We start from the raw sequence: 22,931 nt of genomic DNA, 5'->3' as shown, positions 1-22,931 counted from the left end.
CTTGGGTGACTCAGTTGGTTAAGCATCCAACTTCGATTCAGATTATGATCTCAAAGTGGCTCATGAATTTGAGTCCCACATCAGGCTCTGTGCTGACAGCTGAGAGCCTGGAGCTGCTTCGGATTCTGTGTCTCCCACTCTCTCTGACCTTCCCCTGCTCTCTCCCTCTCTCTCTCTCAAAAATAAATAAAACACATAAAAAATCTTAAAAAAAAAACATGTATTCTGCTGTTGGGTGGAATGTGATATAGATGTCTGTTAGGTCTAGTGTGCTTTAGTGTTGTTCAAGTCTTTGAACCTTATTGATCTTCTGTTCAGGTGTTCTATTACATGGAAAATGGAGTGTTGAAGACTCCAACTATTATTGTTGAAGTACCTATTTCTCCCTTCGTGTATTTGTGGCTTTGCTGTGGTGTATTCGTTATGTCTTCTTGAGCAATTGACACTTTTATTATTATAAAAATCTCCTTCTTTGTCTCCAGGAATAATTTGTGTATGAAAACCTATTTTATCTCTTATTAGTATAGTCAATCCAGTTATCTTATGTTTGTTTGCATTATCTTTTTCGGTCTTTTTTATTTTCAATCTATTTGTATCTTTGACTGGATCTTTTGTAGCCAGCATATAGTTAGATACTTGAACAATTTAATCAACCTTTGTCTTTTGATTAGAGTGTTTTATCCATTTACATTTAACACAATTGATGAAGTAGACTTTATGTCTGCCCTAGTACTATTTGTTTTCTATATGCCTTATGTCTTTTTCCTTTTCTCCTCCAAATACTTTCTTTTGTGTTAGATATTTTCTAGTATACCATTCTAATTTCATTGTCATTTTGTTTCTTTTACTATTTTTTTCTAGTTATTTTCTTAGTGGTTGCCCAGTGCTTAGGACTTCATGTAAGGCAGTTGTGCTACAACAAATTTCTCAGTAGTTGTTGTTGCTTTCTAGGAATGTCTTAATTTCTTTTTGAGAAATAATTTTGCTAATACAAAACTCTTGTTTGAAAGTCTTTTTCATTCATCACTTTGAAATTTTTCATGCCATTGTCTTCATGGTTTCTGATGAAAAATCAGCTGTTAATCTTATTCAGGATTGCTTATATGAGATGAATTGCTTCAGTATCTGTTTTCAAGATTTTTTTTCTTTGCCTCCTTGAGTTTTCCTACTTGAAGTTCATTAAGGTTTTTAAATATTTAGATTAATTTAATTTTCTAAATTTGGGACATTTTGGCCATTATTCCATCAAATATTCTTTCTATCCTTTTCTCACCTCACTTTCTTGTACTCCCTTTATGCATATTCAGTACACTTGATGGTGTCCCACTTTTCTCTGAGGTTATGTTAATTTTTAAATTATTTTTTCTTTTTGTTTCTCAGACAATAATTTTAATTGACCCATCTTTATTTTTTTAATTTTAATGTTTATTTATTTTTGAGAGAGAGAGAGACAGAGACAGAGCTTGAGTGGGGGAGGAGCAGAGAGAGAGGGAGACACAGATTCTGAAGCAGACTCAAAGCTCTGAGCTGTCAGCACAGACCCCAATGTGGGGCTTGAACCCACAAACCATGAGATCATGAGCTGAGCCGAAGTCGGACGTTTAATTGACTGAGCCACGTAGGTGTCCCAGTAGATCCATCTTTAAATTTGCTGGTTCTTTCTCCAGCCAACTCAAATCTACTATTGCCTTATCTAGTGAAGTTTTCATTTTAGTTATTATACTTTTAAGCCCTGGAGTTTCTACTTGGTTCTCTTTAAAATAATATCTATCTCTTTACTGATATTCTCTATTTGGTTGAGTTATTTTTCTAATAGTTTCCTTCTAATTCTATAGACATGAGTTCTTTTAGGTCTTGACATACTGATAATCACTAACTTAATTTTTTGTCCAGTTAATTTAATGTCTAGCTGTCTTCATGGGAAGTCTCTATTGATCATTTTCCTCCTGCTTATGGGCCATATTTCTTTACATTTCTTTCTTTCAATACTTAGTAGAAACTGTACATTTAAAATAGTGTAATGTGACAACTCTGGAAATCAGATTCTGCCACCACCACTACCCCCAGCATTTATGACAGCCACTGTTTGTTAGTTTAGTGATTTTTTCTAAACTACTTCAGTAAAGTCTGTATTCTTTATTGTGTGCAGCCCAAAATCTCTGTTGAGCTAACTTAGTAATCAGCTAATGAGTGGACAGATTTCCTTAAATGTCTTGAACCAATAAGTTTCACAGTCTTTGCAGAGAATTCTGTTTGTTAGGGTAGTGTTTCAACACTCTAGCAGGCGGTTTACAACACTGCCTTAGTCTTTACTTCTTGCTTTTGCAGAATCTCAAGATCATGCAGAGCATAAGGTCTTCTCAGATCTTCTCAGGGCATGTGCACAGCCCTATGCATCTGTATGAATATCTCGATTCCCAGGAAAATATTGAAGTTTTCAAAGCCCCTATTCACATCTCACTTCTCAGCATTTCCTTTTAAATTTGTCAGCATCTTGTTTGCCCCAACTATTATTACTGCCTCAAGCAGCTAGTATGTTAAACATTTGCTGCTGATTGTTGTTGACAAATGCCTTGTGGAAAACACTGTTTACACTGAGTTCTGTGTCAAATCAAAGATGAGCAGTGAGAGTGGTAGTTTCCAGAAAACTTTCAAACAGGTAAAGTAGTGACAGTTCTCTTTGGATGGGGCTTCTGGGACCCTCCAAACCAATTCCCCACCCCCCCACTTCATTGTCTTCTAGGTTTCTAGGCTTTCAAGGCTACTACAGAACTAAGGATAGGCGGGTGGGAAGAGAGAAAGTTAAACGGTAAAAAATTGGCTGTTCTTACCTAGATCTAGCCTTTTTAAAAAATATATATGCTTGGGGCGCCTGGGTGGCTCAGTCGGTTAAGCGTCCGACTTCGGCTCAGGTCATGATCTCACAGTTCTTGGGTTTGAGCCCCGTGTGGGGCTCTGTGCTGACAGCTAGCTCAGAGCCCAGAGCCTGCTTCAGATTCTGTGTCTCCTTCTCTCTCTGACCCTCCTCTGGTCACACTGTCTCTCTCTGTCTCTCAAAAATAAATAAAAAACATTAAATAAATAAATAAAAATAAATATATGCTCTTCAAATTGTTACATAGCTTTATTTAATTTCCAGAGCTCTAAAAATATTTTTGGTTTTGACAATTTTTGGCAGTGAGTTCACTGCTTTTATGGAGTAACAAATTTTGGAGGCCCTTACTCCACCATTTCAAAAGTGGCCCTCCCATAAACACAATTATATTATTGAGATGTTAATTCCCAACAAGCCTTCTGCCCAGATGTTAGCTCTCACACCTCACTTTTCAATTTTAATCCAGACTCTCCCTTTAGCATTACCCAGAAAAACAAAAGGGTTAAAAATACATTTCAATATTCAGTTTTGCTCTCCACTATAAAAGTGGGTACCATTTTAACAGACTGAACAAATAAGATTTTAGAATTGCCAAAGCATCATAAGATAGTCATTTAGGTAGAGCATTGAAGCCCATACAAATGAAGTATGCCTCCCAAAAGCATTTTGAAATAGTTTCATAATTTTGCTGTCCCTATTTTTTTTTTTTTTTACTTGTGAGAGAGAGAAAGTGTATGTGTGAGTGGGAAAGAGGAGCAAAGGGAGAGAGAATCTGAGGCAGGCTCCACATTAAGCATGTGGAACCCAATACAGGGCTCAATTCCACTACCCTGGGATCATGACCTGAGCTGAAATCAAGAGTTGATGCTCAACCAACTGAGACACCCAGGCACCTCTATCTCTATTCTTTTTAAGAGTAAATATATTTACATTAAAAAATTAAAAATTAAAAAAATTAATAAAATCATGCATCTTTGTCTTTATTCTTTCCCAAAGAAACCATCTTCAAATATTTTCTTTAAGTTCTTCTTGTTTATAACTTTAATTTTAAGTTACATACTTCTATTCTTGATTTATGAACTTTGAATAATATGTGTTAACTCTCTTTTTTAAAGATTAGAACATCGGAGCACCAGGGTGGCTCAGTCGGTTGAGCATTGACTTCAGCTCAGGTTATGATCTCACAGTTTGAGGGTTCGAGCCCCATATCAGGCTTGGTGCTGACAGCGCAGAGCCTGGATCCTGTTTCCGACTCTGTTTAAAAATAATTTTAAAATATTTATTTAATTTTGAGAGAGAGAGAGAGAGGGAGCACATGAGTGGGAGAGGGGCAGAGAAAGAGGGAGACACAGAATCCAAAGCAGCCTCCGTGCTCTGAGCTGTCAGCACAAGCTTAATGTGGGGCTCAAATCCACGAGCCCTGAGATCATGACCTCAGCTGAAGTCAGATGCTTAACCAACTGAGCCACCCAGTGCCCTTGCTCTTTCTCTCTTATTCAAACACCCAAACTTTGTTACTTTTATTAATTTTTTTGTTTTCTGTTTATTAATTTTATATATAACTTTGTATATAATCATGTAATTGATTAAACCCTATTTCTTTCTTCTATCAACTTCATACTATATCTCTTAAGCCTTTACCATAGGAAATGAGTAAATTGGGGCTTGTATATTAAATGACACCACTCCATTTCACCCTCCCCTTCTCAGCTTTCTCCTTTAACTACCATATTCTGATAGTTCTATCACCACTTTTATAGTTTATGGCTCATAGCATTAGATTCTGTTAGGAAAACATAGTGAAGTCTCTTGTGCTTGATCTACAGCTTGATTATAAGCTAAAAAGCAATAAGTAGCACTTATAGCATTATGATCATATAAATACTATTCACTGCAGAACCAAGTAGTGAGTCTTCAAATATTGCTATGACACCAAGTCTTCACACAAAGAAAATAATCAAACAAAAAGGACAAATGGAAGCTCTTTTCTTAAGCTCCATAAAAAATTGCTCAAAATTCTGTCATATTTAGACCAAAAATGTATGGTATAAGCTTTTGTTTCTCCTGGCATTTATAGGGCATTTTTATTTTTATTATTATTCAAAGAGATTGATATCATAGCCAGACTAATACACCTTTTAAATTACACTATTTTTAAATTATCTAATTTTTACTGTTTTATTTCTGTACTTGCTTCCTAGTTTTGATCCTAGGAAATAAGCCTTACATTAGTTCTAACATTTACTAAATTCCTAGGCTTCTGCATTATGTGGATATTTTATGTGTATTATTGTTTTTCTGGGGTATAGTCCTCAGAAAATGTTTTTATTTGTAGACAAGTGCACAGTGAGTAAACACCCTGAATCTGTGTATTTCTGAAAATGTCTCTATTTTGTCCTTAATTCCTTATCATCATTTTAGCTGAATAGAAATTTATAGACTGCAACTTAGTTTTTTTCTAACAATTCAAGATTTATAACATTGCCCCCTATCATCCAGATTTGCTGATGAGAAGTCTGGTGTTGATGTAATTTATGTTTCTTTGTAAGCAACCATCTTTTTTTTTCCTCTATAGAAGCTCTTAAAATCTTCTTCAAGTAAAATGGGAAAGTATGCAAAAAGAAGAAGCACACTCATTGTGTGGGATTAACTTATAACTGAACAATGCAAATCTATTCATACTAATAACTTAGTCATTATTTAACAAAAAGTCATGGAATTTATTGAGAGGTTGGGGAAAGGGCAATACAAGAGAGTTTGATTATTGGTCATAGCAATAAACCAAATGATAGTCTATTTTATGTGTCAAGAATTAGCAATATCTCTGTATTATTTAGAAACAAAAACTACTTTATCCAAAGGAAATGGTAATGTCATTGAAAACTATTTCCTTTTTATAGAGATAGATAGAAAAAGATAGATATACACTTATATATAATATATATAAACAACTATATAATGTTAAGAGGAGAAAAGTGCTATGAAGAAAAATAATTCAAGGTAAGAGAATAAAGAATGATAGTGAATTGGAGATTAGCATAGTTAGTTATTTTGAATTGTCAGAGAAGACTTCTTGAAAAAGTAGCATTTGAGGAGGCAAGACATGAGAATATATGGGGAAGAGTGTTTCAGGTAAAGGTAATAGCAAATACAAAGGTCCTGAGGTGGAAGTGTATTTGATTGTACAATGAACAAGAGGGTCAGTGTGATTATAATGGAGATAAGTATAAAGAGAGTGTTCAAAAATGAGATTGAAGAGGTGGCCAGGAGCCTGATCCTGTAGGTTAAGAGGACTTTTAAAGGTCATAGGAGCCATTAAACATTTTTGAGAAAGATTTTTTTTTGCAGTGCCATTGTGTTAGCTATGAAAAAATTGAGGCTAGGAGACAAATTAGGAGGATACTGTAAGAGCCCAAGTGAAAGATGATGGTGCTTCAACTGTAGAGGTTGAGAAGTAAGTGAATTTAGAAAATGTGTTGAAAAAAGAGCAACATTTGCTCATACATGAGATATTCATGGGAAAGAGATTAGTGAAATAAGGTAAGATTTTTCATCCTGAGGAAGTAGGTGAATGTAGATACCATTTACTAATATGGGGAAGGGAGCCATTTTGGAGTTAAAAGTCACAAATTCCACTTGGCACATGTTAGGTTTTATATCCATATTTGCTTTATATTTATGTGTAGGTATTGAGTGGGATAAATCAGAGCTGAATATGTAAATATGAGAACATTAACACATAAACGCTACTCGTTTCTAGAACTGGATAAAATCACCAAGAAGTGATTGCGCAGATAGGAAGGAAGGTATATTACTGAGCCTATAAACCTGGGAAGGTGAAGAAAAGCCAAAAAAGGAGAATGAAACTAAGATCATGATCTCACGAACCATGACATCAAGCCCCGCCTCATGCTCTGTGCTAACAGTGTGGAGCCTGGTCAGGATTCTCTCTCTCTCTCTCTCTCTCTCCCCCTCTCCTGCTTGTGCATACTCCCTCTAAATAAATAAAAAAATTAAAATAATAGTTGCTTGCATACATGTCACAGATTATTGTGAGAATAAAATAAGACCATGTTTGTGATAGTGCTTTAGAATTTGTACAGGCCTTTGCAAATGTGAGCTGCTAAATTTTCTTCTCTTTGGCTTAGAGTACAAAAGCTTTCATGGTAAAGAGTAAGGACACATTACATGTACAAATGGAGCTCCAAGAGAGCTTGTGTGGAGCTCAGGAAAATGTACAGTTTAACATTCTGGGTGCCACAATTCTGCTGCTTCAACTCATCTGCTATGGAAAATGAGGAGTCAACAAACAAGGGAGAGAAACAGAGGTGAGGGCACTTCGTAGAGCACTTTAAGAAATGAAATGAGTGGTACAGAGTGTCAGGTGAAGGCAGAGGTTAAGAAAGATGGGAAGACCATTGGAAATGACCAGGAGATCATTGATGCTAACTGTTGAGATATTAAAGTGAAGAAATACTCTGGTGTCTGTTAGATAGCAGAATTGCCTACCTTTCATGGCCAAAACTGATATAATAGTTCCAGATATCCTTTGCCCATTCCCAGACATATCCTGAACTCTTCACCTTAATCCATCTCACCCTGATTTTCACTGTCAGAGTTCCTGGCTCCTGGAATAAGTTCCTATTTAAAATCTCATATCATTCCCTCAAAACCAGTGGTCAACCTTGTTGTTCTGTTTTGACCTCCTTGACTGACTCAAGTACATTTTGACTACATCATCTTGACCCAATTCTTATTTATGCTCCTTATTTTGTATTGATCTCCAAATTCTCTCCTTGATTGTACTTGGCACTCTTTTCCTTTGACTATGTTGTTTCTGTTTACTCCAAGTAACCATCTTGCCAGCCTAGATTCCTTTCTTGGAATTAACCCCAACTAAACCTTGTGGTTAATGTCCATAGACTCATCCCATTAACAAATGGAACCCTGAAGCTGCTAATGAAAAAAGTCATACACAAGCCACAGTATGTTAAGGCAGGGAGGTTAGCTCTAAAGGGAGGATGTGATAGATAATTTTATGGGTCAACTTGCCTGGAACACAAGGTTCCCAGATATTTGGTCAAACATTATTCTGGATGTTTCTGTGAGGGTATCTTTGGATAATATTAACATTTAAATCAGTAAACTGACTAAAGCAGATTACCCTCCCCCCCATGTGGTGAGCCTCTTCCAATCAGCTAAAGGCCTAAATAGAATAAAAAATCTGAATCTCTCCCCAGTAAAGGAAAGTTCCTTCTGTCTGATTGCCTTTAAACTGGGATACTGGCTTTTTCCTGCCTTCAGGTTCAGACTGAAACAACATCTCTTCCTGAGGTTCAAGCTTGCTGGCCTTTGGACTGGTATGACACCATTGTCTCTCCTGGGTCTCTGGCTTCCAACTTACCCTGCAGATCTTGAGGCTTATCAGACTCCATAATGAAGTGAGCCAATTCCTTATAAGTCTTTTTGCACACGTGTGTGTGTGTGTATGAGAGAGAGAGACAGAGAGACAGAGAGAGACAGACAGAGACAGACAGAGAAAGATAGAGGGGCAGAGAAGAGAAAATACATGTGCGTGGATATGTGTGTGTATACATTGTACTGGTTCTGTTTCTCTTTCTCTGGAAAACCCTGACTAAGACATAGGGAATGAATCTGATGGGGTTGGAAGAGTCTGTACTAAAGCATAATGATTATAAACTTGGCCCATGGGGTTCAAATTCCAGGTGTACCATTTATTAGCTGTGCCTTTAGTCAGGTTACTTAACCTCTCTAATCTTCAGTTCCTTCCTCTGTTTTACCTAAACTTCAGTATGTGCCAAGTATATGGAAGGTTTTAGATGTTGAATAAATGAATGAATTAACACAGATGAAGAAACCAGGGCCCAGATGAATTAAATGATACATATCTAGTTAGTTGTTAATGAAAAAAAAAACCAACCCTCCATATTAAAGTGGCAGTTATGAGTCATTACTTGGAGAAAGTTAAGTCTCATCAATTTGATAGACTTATTTTATTTAACCAATACTTCATATTGAAGCACAGATATGCTTCATATCTTCAGATATGAAGATTCTATGTGCTTCACAATTTCCTTGTGAGTTGATTATAATTATCGTCCCCATTTTACCTATGAGATAACAGAGATGATAGAACAATAAGATTGTTAAAAGATTCACTGAAAGAATACTGTGATCCCTTTTAAATAGCCTTTTTAAGTTTCGCTAATTTTGACTATTATGTTCTCCTTCCTTGTGTTCCCCTGGTTGACACAAGGTTCTTCCTCCCTCCTTGACCAGAGGCACATCTTGGCATTGGAGAGAGTTCTAGGGTGCATTTATATACAAAAGAGACCCTACCATGTAGATGCGTTAAGGAACAGGAGTATGGAAGCACCTACCCTTCTCTGGATGATGAACACTCTCCTCCTTTCCTACAATGCTGTTCTTAGTAAAAACCAAAGTATTATTTAAAACTCTGGGTTTGCAACCTTATTTCTTCTCTACATGGCAAGACAGAAACAGAAACCAATATTCCTCATTCTTTTTATATCTCTCACAAAATATGGCCCTACCTGAATGGCTTCAGGTAATAAGGAGTTTAAATCTATAGCATTTGGACTTTCACCAGGTACTTTTTATTCACTATCTGTGAATGGGATGGGGGCTGGGGTAAGGGCTGGAAAAGCATATAATGAAAAAGTGGTAAACACACAATGTGAAAAGTAAACCAAGGAATCAAAACAGTTGATCTGTCAAGTTGTATATACTTGTGCCCAAGCCTGTGCCCTCATGGTGTCTTGAAATATAGTCACAGGAAGCCAGACATATCCTAAAGGTGGACCTTGGAGAGGAGGTTCTGAGCTGAGCAAGTAACTGAACTATTTGCAAACTGACTCTGGAAAGATCATATGATACAAAGTTTTATTAAAACATTTATTATTACACTTTTTGAAGTAATAATTTTTTAGTCAATCATACACCTTGCACCTTACCTGGGAAATACAATCTAAATACCTTGGATCTGGAGCTATTACAAACCAGAATACTCTGGGGCATGGTGTACCAGAAAAAGCTTTCAGAGACTGAATTAGCATAGTGTAAATATCCATCCAGCAGAGTATGTAATTTTATCATTACTCATCACATGAGTTCCTAACCATTAGTTACTCTACATGTTGGTTCTTTGTGGAAATAACTCACAGGCAGCTGAATCATTTCAAAGCAAATTTTCCATCACCTTCCTTCTCTGTGTGGTTTAGACCTTTATAGACCCTGAAAAACTTAAGCCTGCTGGTTCCCTATTGGTAAGGAAGACTATTGATTTTTTCTTTTAATCAAGCAATGAGAAAACCCTGGGGAGAAACCCTTATCATATTAAAAATATATTCAGGGCTATCTGATCATCCTTAGTAGACTTATAATTATCCAGTGTTTGTTTCTCAAATCAAACTCTGCTACCTCTCCCAGAGCAAGATGAAGAACCTCCTAACCAGTAGAATTTTCAGTATAAGCACAGTAGAGTAGAAAATGCTGCCACCACTACAAGATAATTTTTTGGGCCTGGTATTTTCTGTGAAACTTTGAATCAGTCTCACTCTCTCCTCTTAATGTGTAATATTTATAAAGATGTCAGTGTGGAGCATAAGCAGTTGAAAATTCAGAATACCAAGGTGGTCCTCCTCTGTGACTGCCACATCACTTTTGCCTGCAGGATGAGCCTAAGTCAGTGACATACTTCCTTTATTTATTTATTTATTTATTTATTTATTTATTTATTATCTGGAATATCCCTCAGCTCTTCCAATCTTTCACAAAACTTTCTGCATGAATGACTCCCAGTCTGAGGGCTGTACACATATTTCATTTCTCCTCCCTGCAGGCTTTCCCCCAGGAAACTCCTGTGTGCTAAATAAGTGTCACATTTTGGAAACAAGTCCAGACTCTAAAGGATTTTGTAGTGACATTGCATTTGTCACCACTTCCCTGAGCCTATTCCAGCTGGCTTTATAATGAAAGGGAGAACCATAACCAGGAATTTTATTGCCAATTAAGTATCTGAGGGCCATGCAGATTTTCTTCTTCTTTATTGTATAACAATCTTAAATGTCTAATGAATATTTCGGCAACATGCCTTCTTTTAGGAATCCAGCTTTAATAAAAATCCAAACAGTATTTGTTAATTATTATTGAAAACGTTAATATTTCAAAATACCCTTTGGGTCAGGGAATCTTTAAGAAACAATGACTTCTACTTATTTCAATTAAAAGCATCTTTATTAAATTCTTATAGCTCTGCTGGCTCTAAAGGCCCCCATTACACCTCTGCTTTCCTCCTTTCTTTTACTGGGATTCCCTCTACAATAGCTTGCAATTAGCTTAAGCTTGGTTCTCAGGCCAGAGAGCCGGTTGGGTGAGTGGACTGTGTGTGTGTGGAGTGGGGTGGGGTGTTTGTGGTGGCAGGGGTGGGGGCTCTGCGTTGTTTTTCCAGACGCGAGAAAAGGATTTTCCATCGCCTGAAAGAGGCCACCAAGTTTTAACATTGCGAGGCACGACTTCTAATCGCATCCTTCCCGGAAAAGTACAAACAGTTCCTCAGCCGAGGTCCCCCACCTCCCACACGCTCTCCTGTTCGCCCTCCCTGCGGAGAGCCCAGCGACAGCCTCCCCAACACCTGTGACTCATCCGAGAGGCTGCCACCGCGGAACTATTTGCATACCCCACCACCCACCCTCCCTCAGTGCCTTAATGCACAACAAAGGAAGACAGTTAGGATTATTGCTCTATGATTATTATTTTTAATCTCTCATATGACCAGCACATGTAGATTTTCTCTCCCACGCCGTTTTGGGCATTAGAGGGCCCCCAAGCTATCCTCCACTGGTACCCAGGGTTTGCGCACTAAATGAACCACCAGAATTTTGTAGTGTCCCAGAGATTCTTGAATCCGCAGTTCTCCACACTCTCCTTGGAAATCTGGGCCGTCTATAAGGCGCATATGCGCCTCCGTCAACTATTCCTAAGAAACTTAACCTAAAACCTCAGGCTCCGGTCTCAAATTCAACCGAAAACAGCGTCATCGATTTTGCCCTCAATAAGCAACTCTCAACTCCAAGCTGTGACTCCAGCAAACCCACGCTGGTTGGGGTAACTACTCTTCCCTCCCCTTTCATCCAATTCATTTTATATCTCAGCGATAATTGTTCTGACGTACTTTAAAATAACGTGTAGGAGTCTGTCTCCCCAACTGACCACGTTAATGCAAACTCCAAGCGCTCGATGCTGCTTTGATAAAATGAATTCACTCATAAAAATAGCAGCCCACGTAGCCTGGCCATATATGGAGCTGGTGAGGGTTGACAGGGATGCCCCTTCCGAGCCGTTTTTTTAGAAAAAAACAAATTGCAACTGAAATCTCCTCAACTCCCTCCCCCCTCCCCTTCTATGACTCAACCAAAGACAACTCAGCAGGGAGAAAAATTATATATAATCACATATTTATCGCATATATAACACACATATATACACATACAGATACTTATGGACACACACACACACACACACACACACACACACACAGAATATTAGAAAACCAGTCGCGAAATTAATGTATTTGCCCGAGACCGACTGTTAAAATGGAGTCATAAGAATCGTCCCGTTCAGGTGTTTATAAAAGACTACAGCACAAAGGTTTGCAGTAAAGCGCACCGGGAGCTGAGTCAAGCGGTCCACACGTCTTGGCTCCTCCCCTCCAAACACCAGCTTCCATCCTCCCTCCGCCCTCCCCTCAACACACTTCCTCCCCGCCCCTCCTGGAGAGGGCTATTAAAAGCTGCTGACGTCAAAAGGGACGGCCATCTTTGATGAGGGCAGAGCTCACGTTGCATTGAAGACGAAACCTCGGGGAGGTCAGGCGCTGTCTCTCCTTCCCTCCCAGCCCGGCGGCTCCTCCACACTTGCGACCTGCAGGGGCCGGGAGAACACCACCCTCTGAAGAAGCCAAGGTAAGGAGCCTCCACCTCAGTTCGTGGTTCTGGTTTTGGATGGCTGCATACCCAGAGGGGACCACAGCCGCGGAGACCAAGTGAGCTTGGGCAAATACAAGTATTTGTGCACCTAGGGTGCGGTATTCCGTGTGTGCGCGTCGGGATAGCTGTCTGGGGTTTTATAAAGTATTTTCGAGGTGAGCTGCTTAGGGAAGGGAGGAATGGGGACACTGCAGATGGAACGGCGGGGAGAAAGCGTAAGGAAACGTAGCGAATAATAACTTACTCTTTCGAAACAGTAGTGGGACTCTCTCTCTTCCATCTTGCGATGCAGTTTTCAGAGATGTTTAGGCTGCTGGGTTTTTTTTTTCTGTAGACCAAAACAAACCAACCCTGTCGTTCTGACCCTGTTAGTTTAACTGTTGTCATTAAGACGCTGTTATCCAGGGAAGAATTAGGGAGAGAGCAGGTTGTGGGAGCTGGGGAGGCGGAAGGAGAAGGGAGAGTTCCCGCCCCGGGCAAGCTGAGCTGCAGCGGCGGCAGCAGCCTCCATGCCCCGCGGACTTGATTTATGCCGCCTGCTCCACGTCAACTGCAGGCTGGCGGGAGGCGGGCGAGTCGTGCTGTGTGGGAGGGCTCTGAGGAGGGCTGGCGGGGGTGGGCTCGCCTCGGGGACTGCGGTGGCCCGCAGTCAGCACCCTGGACAGCAGTACCGAGGGACCGCACAGGCGCACGCGACCTTTCAGCACCGCGGACAGCGGTCGGCAGCAGCGCCGCATCTACCTGCAGCAGAGATGCCTGGCCAGAGCTGGGTGTTCAGGGCTGGAGGCCAAATTGCCTCTGTGAGACCCTGGTCTCACCGCACTCTCTAATAGAGAAGGCATGGTAGGTTAACATTTTTTTAAAGAAAAAAAATCCTTCCCACAGGACTCCTTTGCAGGCAATTAGCTTCTTCCATCGTCAGCTCCTGCATAGCTTCAAAAAAAATAAGACTACTTGTGAAAATTTTCATGTTCCTCTCTACTCCTTTTTAGGTAGGAAATAAACAATTTTTTAAAAAATCTGCATTCATCCTCCAGTCGGATATATCAAGAGTTTTGTTTGTTTTTGTTTTTGTTTTTAACCCAGAGTATATTTGTCTACAGACCTTGGGTGCGCATGTATGAGGTATATATGAAGATGCCAACATGATCTGTTTACAGAAGTGATATATTCCCATATATATTTCTATTTGATTTTTAAAAATGGGGGTAGTTGAACTAAGCAGAGTCAACTTTAAGAATGAAGCCCTCTTCCTCTTCCTTCTCTCCCGTTCTTGTAATTAGGCATGAACATAAGCACGCACCCACACAAATACATCTCTGAGAAATATTACTGGTCCTGTAGGGTGTAGATTTAATCTCTTTGGCATGGTTTCAGAGTGAGTGGAAGTGTTCCTATGACATTGGTTATCTCAGGCTGCTAGTTTTTGATTTTGACATCATTAAGACTGGTTTTCCTCAGGAAAATGCAACTATGTCCTTCAGGCTAATGCAGGTGTTAGATTGAAACCAGACTCTGACCTAAGGATCTACTGCAATTTCTATTATGGCACTGCGGGATTTTGCTGAGACAGTGATAAGTACTTTAACCATTTTCTACTCTGAGGCTTGGGGCCTCTGCATGAACATAAATTACCACAGGGATGTTTCCTGCTGTTTGATATAAATAAAATATGCATAAAATGGCCAGGAGCAAATCTGTGCTATTTGAATAGTTGTTAAGTAAGAATAATAGCGTCATATGTAGAAATATATGCAACGCATTTAAAGAAATGCTGTCATGATCCTTTGAAAAGCTTAAGATCTTGGATTGTTTTTGTTAGTCATAACTCCAATCATTTCTATACTAGAGTTGCTAAAATGCCCTGTCTATATAGAGAAGGTATTTTCATTCCCAGCTCTTTATTTCCCAGTGTTTTTCAATTTTATAGATAACCATGTGTTTCCATATCTGTTGATCTGTTACTGTATATAGATGTAAAAGTAATATTCAGGGTTACGTAGCTGCATGGAAGAATTTTTTAACTCTGCAATCTGCAAACGAAATAAACAACTGTGTTTTAGTGATGGGAGGAGGGGAGAAAAAAAGGGTAGGAGTCTTTGAAAATGCTTTGACTTCATGCTGCATGTCCAGACAGCCCTGCGTAGTTGCGTCAAATGAAAAAGCCTAACGCTGCCGGAATTACGTGCCTGGACATTAGTAATTACTGCTGGGTTTGTTTGCTAGTGGAAGACTAGGGGGATGGGGGTGGAGGTAGAAGACCGCAGTGAAGCTGGCAGAGGGCACAGATCTGGGAAGAAGTGGCGATGTACACAATTATGGAGCTAATTCTAGAACAGCTTACTGAGAAATTAAAGAAAAACATAATTGAGGCAAGAACTTAACATTATATTATTGATAAGCTTCATGGGGAAAATGAAGACGAGATTTTCTATTTTAAGTTTTAAATTTTAAACATCCAGGGCAATACAGCAAAAAGAGGGAGGAACAGATGGACACAAGGATGTGCCAGGAAACATTCATGCAGACCCTCTGATCTTGCTTGTTTGTTTTTGGTATTTTCTGCATTATCACTTTGGCATTCAGAATACAAAAACATTTATAATCTTCTTAGCCTTTTCATGGTAAAATCTCCCAAGAATTTACAGCTTTATTTCTCCTTTGTTAAACATGTACAACCACACATACCCAAACACAATAAACTGCCCCTTAATTAACTTGTCTGAAGACATTCTTAACTCTAAGTGATAACCCCTGAGTGATGGTTATCAACCAGAAAACTGATACTTCTGCCAGTGGCACCTCTTTCCATAGCAGCCAGCCTTCAGCAGAACATGTAGGTTTTGATGATTAGTAGAAATGAGAGGTAACTTGAGAAAGAGGTTGCGAGAGGAGACATGAAGGATAAAAATAGATAAATCTGCTTTTTATGTGATGCACTATGAATAAACTATTTTTCTCACATTATGGAACTGCTTTTCAATTCTATAAAGGTAAGAAAATTGGTGTTGTCAGCCTCAGCGTAGATACATTTCTGCAATGTCATCCCTTGTCAGCACGGACCAGCCTGATAGGAAGATGTTGACCAATCAGTGAGTACCAGATACATAAATGGACCCCATGGAGGATATAAAGTCTCATATTTATATGGTCTTTGACCTCAATAAGTTTAGTATATAGTAATCTTAGTAAAAACAATAAATAGTAAGATCAATAAGTAATACCAGAATGAAAATATAATAAAACAGTGGAAGAAAAATCATGAGGGAGTGTATAATTATTTGCCAAGTAAATGTGACCAGAAATTAAGGAAGGTAAATTCTGAGGAGGACAGTGTTGTAGTGGACTCGAATGATCTGAGCAAGGAGGAAGAACTCTAGTCGGCTTTTGGAGGTTGAAGAAGAGATCTTCTGAGTAAAAGCTACAGCATAGGGAGAACTACAGGTAAGGCAAGCCCAAATAATGGACAGCAAATGTCCATCCACTTGGGTAGTGGGAAGCTCTGTTGAGGAATACACTGGAACCGAGACTTGCAGACTTCTATGGAAGGAATACCATGCTGATGATTTGGCGTTTTATCTTCTAAAGTTGATTTCAGAGCAGAAGCTGATATAATAAAGTAATCAGGTCCTTCTTAACACCTGAGAATTGCTATTCACAGATTGGATTACATTTGCCTTCTTCCAGAAATAGAGGGGAGTAAATTGGTGTAAGGGATGATTAATTAAAAGAAAAAAAAAATAAGTCCTCATTGAGGCATCTTTTAAGATCCCTTTTCAGGACATGCATGGACTTACGAGTCCTGCCTAGAAGTTAATTGTGAGTTTCAGATTTTCATTAGTAACTAGAACAAATTATTCAAGATGAGCACCCACCAGAGAGATTGAAAAGCAGGTCAGGAATCTGGGAATGAGAGGTACACAGAAGGTACACTTGAATAATAAACACGCAGAACACTCTTACACCTTCAGAGTATTCTGCATTGTCAAATACACTGGCTAGCAAGATGGAAATGGGTGCCATGTTTTCTGTGCATGTTTCAGGTGGCATGACACACAGAACCTGCCCTAAGTGGCTGAAACTGAACAACAAAAAAGCTATAGTAAAATTTTGGAAAACTGAGATGAGATAGTCAGAATATATTATTTCTTTCCCTACCATCCTAGCTGACTTTGGCCAAGTACCCTCACTCCAAGGCTAACTTGAGGTCTGAACTATAGTTATTTCATTTTTAACCTTGTGGTTACTACTCGCACAGCAGAGCTTCAGAATTCCAAATGCTGACAGAACTGCTGAACTGAAATTGTCAATGGCTTCATGTGGAGGAATAAGTGGCAGTTGCAGACATAGATCCTGTTGCTATTTCAATTCTCACTTTGAAGTGTCAAGGGACTATTCTCATCTGTTCTTCACCAAAACACTGGCAGGAGAGACATCCTTAGGATAATATGTTGATTTCCAAGCTGATTCCCTTGGGGAAATTTGGAAATAGTAACATTTCAGAGGAGGTCAAACTGGTGGTTATTAAACTGCATGCAGAGGGCCTTCCAAGAATCAAATAAGAGGGAGGAATGAAATACCACGTAGCAATGGGAGAAGCAGGACATGGTGAGTAGAGAAAGAGTTTTGAAATAAGATTAGTTGTTAAAGGGAAAAGGGATTTCAGAGAAATCTCCAGAGAGTTCTAGCTGCAACTTCAGAGTTATAATCATTGCTATAACAATAATTGCTACTCATTTCTGCATGATTTTCTTCACAAGGATTTCAAAGCACTTCACCCAATATAAAAGTATAACGGGTTTCTGATTTCTAAATGAATAATGCAAGCCACAGTTATAATATGAGTTCATATATGATATTAGATAACATTTAGTAAGCCATAGATCTGATTTAGAAGAACAGAGATACCCAAATCAGTGATTAATCAGAATAGACCTACAGGTGAGAAGAGTGAGCCACTAATTCTAAAAGCTTTTACCTATACTAGTTCAGTGAATCTTCATAACATCCCCATAATCTGCATACCATTATTATTTCTGTTTTATAGATGAGGGAACTGAGGCAAAGAAAGACTAAGAAACTTGCCTAAGATCACAGACCAGAGCCAGGATTTAAAAGCAATCACTCTGAGTCCAGAGACTAAGCTATTAACTATTTTACTAAGTGACCCTTTCATCACCCACATTTTTCATATTGGTCAAATCAGGCACAGAGAATGTACATGATTTCTTTTCCAATATCTTTCCCCCTCCACTGGGCTGTAGGGCATGATGTCAAGGATGCTTGCTAATCAGGAGCCAGGAGACCTGGTTCTAGCCCTGAAGTTTCCCTGTAATTTCCTGTTCTGGAATCACACTATCTTTAAAAAAGTCACTCAACCACCATTGAAACTCAGTTTGTTCATCGGTAGAATGACAGAACTGGAATAATATTTTCCAATATCCCTACCATTCAGAAGTTAATGAAATCAGTGCTGAAAACTCTGGGTAATAGGTCTGGGTCCAGTGACCCGTCTCAGCTGGCACTGCCTTAATATTGCTTCAGTGTTTGATCTGACTCCCTCCGCCATTATAAGATTAATTTACATCTGCAACCTCCCTCCTCCTCAATCTCTCTCCCAATAATTTCTTTGACACCATTTTTCTGAAGTCTTTCTGGTCAGACTTCAGAAATCCTGGCCATTTTTCTCAAACCCCTGATCTGAGCCATTGTTATTTTGGGGATCTTTCTTCCATCTCAATCAGATTTATTGCTGTCTGTCACAGACAAATTCCTACAACCTGTTTAAACTTTTTATAATTCTTTTTCCAGTCTAATTAGCTGGGTTGTTTTTTTCCTCCTTTGCTGACCCCCTTTTGATGATCTCCTGTGTCTGACTTAAAATAGTTTATTGATTACTATTGTTTCATTTCTCGTCTCTCCTCCTCTGCCACTTAGAAAAAGAAAATAGACACTTTCATAGGATCCGTGGGGTCTTAAGTACTTAAAAAGTATCAATTCCTTATGACCTGAATCACATGATATTAATAGCTAGCTGAAAAACTAATCAAATCTGAAGGATAGGCTAGGGGTAGAATAACATTTCAGAAAAGCTTTGAGGTCAAAGGACAAGGAGAAGGGGAAGCTTAAAGGCTATTTGATTTAAAGTTTGGTGGCTAGCAGCTGGAAGTACAATGATTATTAATTAAACTCATAATCACATGTGAATTAAAGTCCCATGTTTCAGAAAAACCATGTTCTCCTTATTGCTACAGTCCCATTTCTACTACAGTATTTCGGCATCTTTTCACCAAAGTAAAGCATAATATTACAAGAGGAGATCCTAATTGTTTTTCTTACTGCTGACTCACGGAGGTTAGCCTCAGTAGTGATTAACTGATGATAAGAGTAAATCTGTATCCCCCAAAAGAGATGGGAGATAATCTGTTTAAGGGTTTATTTTTCCTTTTAAATGCTTAACAGTCATTCTAGAGAAAGTCAGAGTGAATTGTAATGCCAGTCCCGGACTGATGCTAGATGACAGCTGCACAAGATTTATGGATTGTTTTCTGTGGTCATGGAAAAATACACATGATCCTCTTAGCTAGGAAAGGAAGCCATATTCTGTTCCATGCGAAGGGGGGAACTAGAACAACTCACTAATCTTTTCTTCTGCTTTTGGGTTTTTTGTTGTTCTTGCTGTTGAACTGATTTGGTTCCTATTACCCAAAGATGGCGAATACTCCTGTCTGAAATTGAGACTGTTTGCACTTTCTGCTGACTCACCTCATCCATCTTCCAAAATGGTCCCTTTTATGCTTGAAGAGCCAGGTTATATCCCTACTAAAATGGGAAGTTCTACAAAATGACTATCTGGTCTCATCACTTCCCCATCACTTTCAATATCCAAATAACACCAGTCACAGATTTTGAACTTGGGAGATGACTTTTCATGCCTACAGGCTTGAGTGAGTGGCTTCTATATTGACAGCAGCGTATCAGAAAATGAAAGCCTCGTGGGTACCTCCTGGCCTCACCCCTATTTCAGAGAAATACCTCGGTATAGGTCTGAAAATTCTGCAAGTTGAATAGAATTCTTTTCCTATGGAGAGTCTTAGACAAAATGCTGATTTCCTTTCTTCATATTCATCTTTTGTCCAATTTCAAAAAATAATGACTTACAAATTGCAAAGCAGTCTATTACTTAAATTTCTCTGCAGTTAGTCCAAGATTGGTCTGATGGCTAGCTAGAAGTAACTCACACTGAGACTTCTCCATCAATAAATAGAAAGTAGAGGGAAATAAATGCCTGTGAGTCTGCTAGAAAGACTATGTAATAGTCCTGTCAAGTGAATTTTTTAATTTTAATGGGAAAGCCTATTGTAACTTCACTGTCATACTAGAAATAGAGATAGCATTCCTCATTTAAGCCAGAGAAATTGCTGAACATATCCACTTTTTCCAGTTCCAAGATGACTATCCCTGTATTCCTCAAACATAATCAGCTGTCATTATGGCACTTTTAATTAATTAATTAATTCAACAAATATTTATTGAGCATCTGTCATGTATCAGGGGAGCACTGTACTGATTACTATAGAGCAATAAATTGAAAATGCATGTTTCAGCCCTCAGTGCATTTTTCTGGGCATCCCCTTTTGATGTGTTATTATTTTAGAAGACATGTTTCACATGAGATCCCATTTGAATCTAAGATATTAACCCAACTTAGAAGAAAACTTGGTTCTCTATTCAGTATACACAATTGATTGAAGGTTTTTACTGAGGGATCAGTATCCAGAGAGAGATTGCTACATGATAAACAGAATATATATTAAGAACCAGCCTCAGCCATTGAGGAATTTAGCAAATATCTAAGATATGCTTCATGTAGATTTGTCTGTATTGACATGCAATCAACTAGGATGTTACTAAAATTTCCTTTATGTATGTGTCTGTATTCCTGTATCCCATTCTATTAGGACCTCTTCCTATATAGATCATTCCCACGACTCATGGGGAGAACAGGTCAATGTTCAAGGAAAATAGTACTTGCTGGTCCAGAAAAGAAACCTAGCCCTGAGTATGTAGTTCATGGAGCAATATAAGAATAGGATGACTGAGAGAAACAGCAGCATCTTTTCGATGACGGGGCTTCCCAAGCCAATCCACTTCCCTCCTTGTTAAACAAGGTCAAAGATTCAGGATTGAGTAGAAGTGTGTGTTTAGTCTCCCAACTCTTGCTTTTAGAAATTTACCTCTTCTTACTATTGAGCAATGCTCCCATCTCCCTTATATGATTTATCACAGTGCTTTGTAATTACATATTTATGCATTTCTCTTCCTTAACAGACTATAAAAATTTTTGAAAGCAAGGGCAATATGTTAACCATCTTTGAACCCTTGGTACCTGTAACAGTGCCTGTCACACACCAGGTATACAGGAAATGAATGAGTGAATGGGAATACCAACTGCCCTTTTGCAGTGAAAAGAATTCTACCACTGTAAGTAATTCCTCCTTTTATTGGTCGAATGTTACAATTAAAACAACTCAAGAAGGTTGATTTGCTTTAAATTTTGGAATGAAGTTATATCCCAAGGAAGTATTTTTGTTCATTCTCTACTAGCTGCCAAACTTTGGCAAATAGTTTATTTTTCTGACCTGCTTTTTTATCTCCTGTGAATCAGGGGTTAACACACCAATGAAGAATCAGGTGATGTGCAAGCAAAGCATTGCTAAAAGCACATTTATATTCAGAGATGAAAAACCATTGCTTATGAGTGATTTAAGTCAATTTCACATACAAAGCCAAGCTATTTGACATATATAAAATACACAGTTAAAATTCTTTGCTTTTCACTAAGATGAAAAAGATATTAAATTTTTTTATGCTTATTTATTTTTGAGAGAGAGACAGAATGTGAGCAGGGGAGGGGCAGAGAAAGAGGGAAACACCGAATCCAAAGCAGGCTCCAGACTCCCAGCTGTCAGCAGAGAGCCTGACACGGGGCTTGAACTCACAAACTGTGAGATGGTGACCTGAGCTCAGGTCGAGTGTTTGACTAAGCCAGCTACGCACCCAAGAAGATAGTTTTGATGCTGCTGTCCATTCATATTGTAGTCACCAGGGGGATAGATTGGTGGCCTCAGCTAACTCTCGTTTGCAGGGTCACATATTTGCTGCTTCTCTGTCACAAAGGTGGCGTGGTGTATACAAGATCTCCAAGTTGACTTGTCCTCCCAGAAAATGTCCTCAAACACATCAGCTTCTGACTTTTCCTTTCACACACCCAGTGTTCTCTTGCCTAGAGAAAAAAATAATCTGAGGCCTGACATGGTAAATCAGTCCCATTTGTCTTTAAGAAAAAACTGTTATCAACTAAGTATTGAATTTTGCATTTCTTTTTCCCTAGTCCTCTCATGAAATAAGTCTAAAACCCCTGGCCAGTTACCCTGTACCCTACTTCCTCCAGATACCACTTGATGACAATAAGACAAAAGGAACTAACTTATTAAATGACTGTGGCGTGGTGCACCAGACCCTTGGCATACAGTATCTCACTGAATTTCTATGGCAACCTAAATTCTAAAAGAGTTTAGAATTCTTATTTCTGACTGCAAAGTCTATGTTTTTTCCCATCACCTTATGAATTTTCCTATGACTTTTTCCATGAGTTGCACAGAATCCATTGAGATCTTCCAACAGAAAGAATGCTCCTGACATGTGGAGCATGAGTCAGCAAAATCCGATAATCTCAGTCCTCTGAGCTAAAAAGTCAAATGAGATATGTTGGCATGAGTAACCAGGAGAAACTAAGTATCTGGAGAAGCTCATTGAGTGCTGGATTGAGAGAAATGGCTTAGCCCTTTTCTGTCACATCGATTATGTGACCCTAACCGACTCATATAACCTGACCTGAGCCTCAGTTTTCACGTCTGTAAAAAGCAAGCAATAGGTGCCATGCGTATGTCACGTGGCTGACATGGCACTTAAAGGAGCTAAGGCCTGTGAAGTGCTGTTTCCTCCACCAGTCTGGGAGCAAGGGA

General features: G+C 38.9%; 1 protein-coding gene across 2 annotated transcripts in view; it reads left to right on the top strand.

Moving 5' to 3' along the window:
- The first annotated feature begins 12,734 nt into the window (after window positions 1-12,734).
- Window positions 12,735-22,931, top strand: part of SNAP25 (synaptosome associated protein 25) — an 86,658-nt gene continuing 76,461 nt past the window's right edge. For both annotated transcript variants that reach the window (XM_029918069.1, XM_029918070.1), the window contains exon 1: window positions 12,735-12,879. The gene's annotated coding sequence lies outside the window, so the exon portion shown is untranslated. The remainder of the gene's footprint in view (window positions 12,880-22,931) is intronic.

The sequence above is a fragment of the Suricata suricatta genome, chromosome 12, assembly GCF_006229205.1.
Source record: "Suricata suricatta isolate VVHF042 chromosome 12, meerkat_22Aug2017_6uvM2_HiC, whole genome shotgun sequence".
Classification (NCBI taxonomy): domain Eukaryota; kingdom Metazoa; phylum Chordata; class Mammalia; order Carnivora; family Herpestidae; genus Suricata; species Suricata suricatta.
Note: the sequence above shows the minus strand (reverse complement) of the source record. Positions and strands in the feature narration are given on the sequence as shown.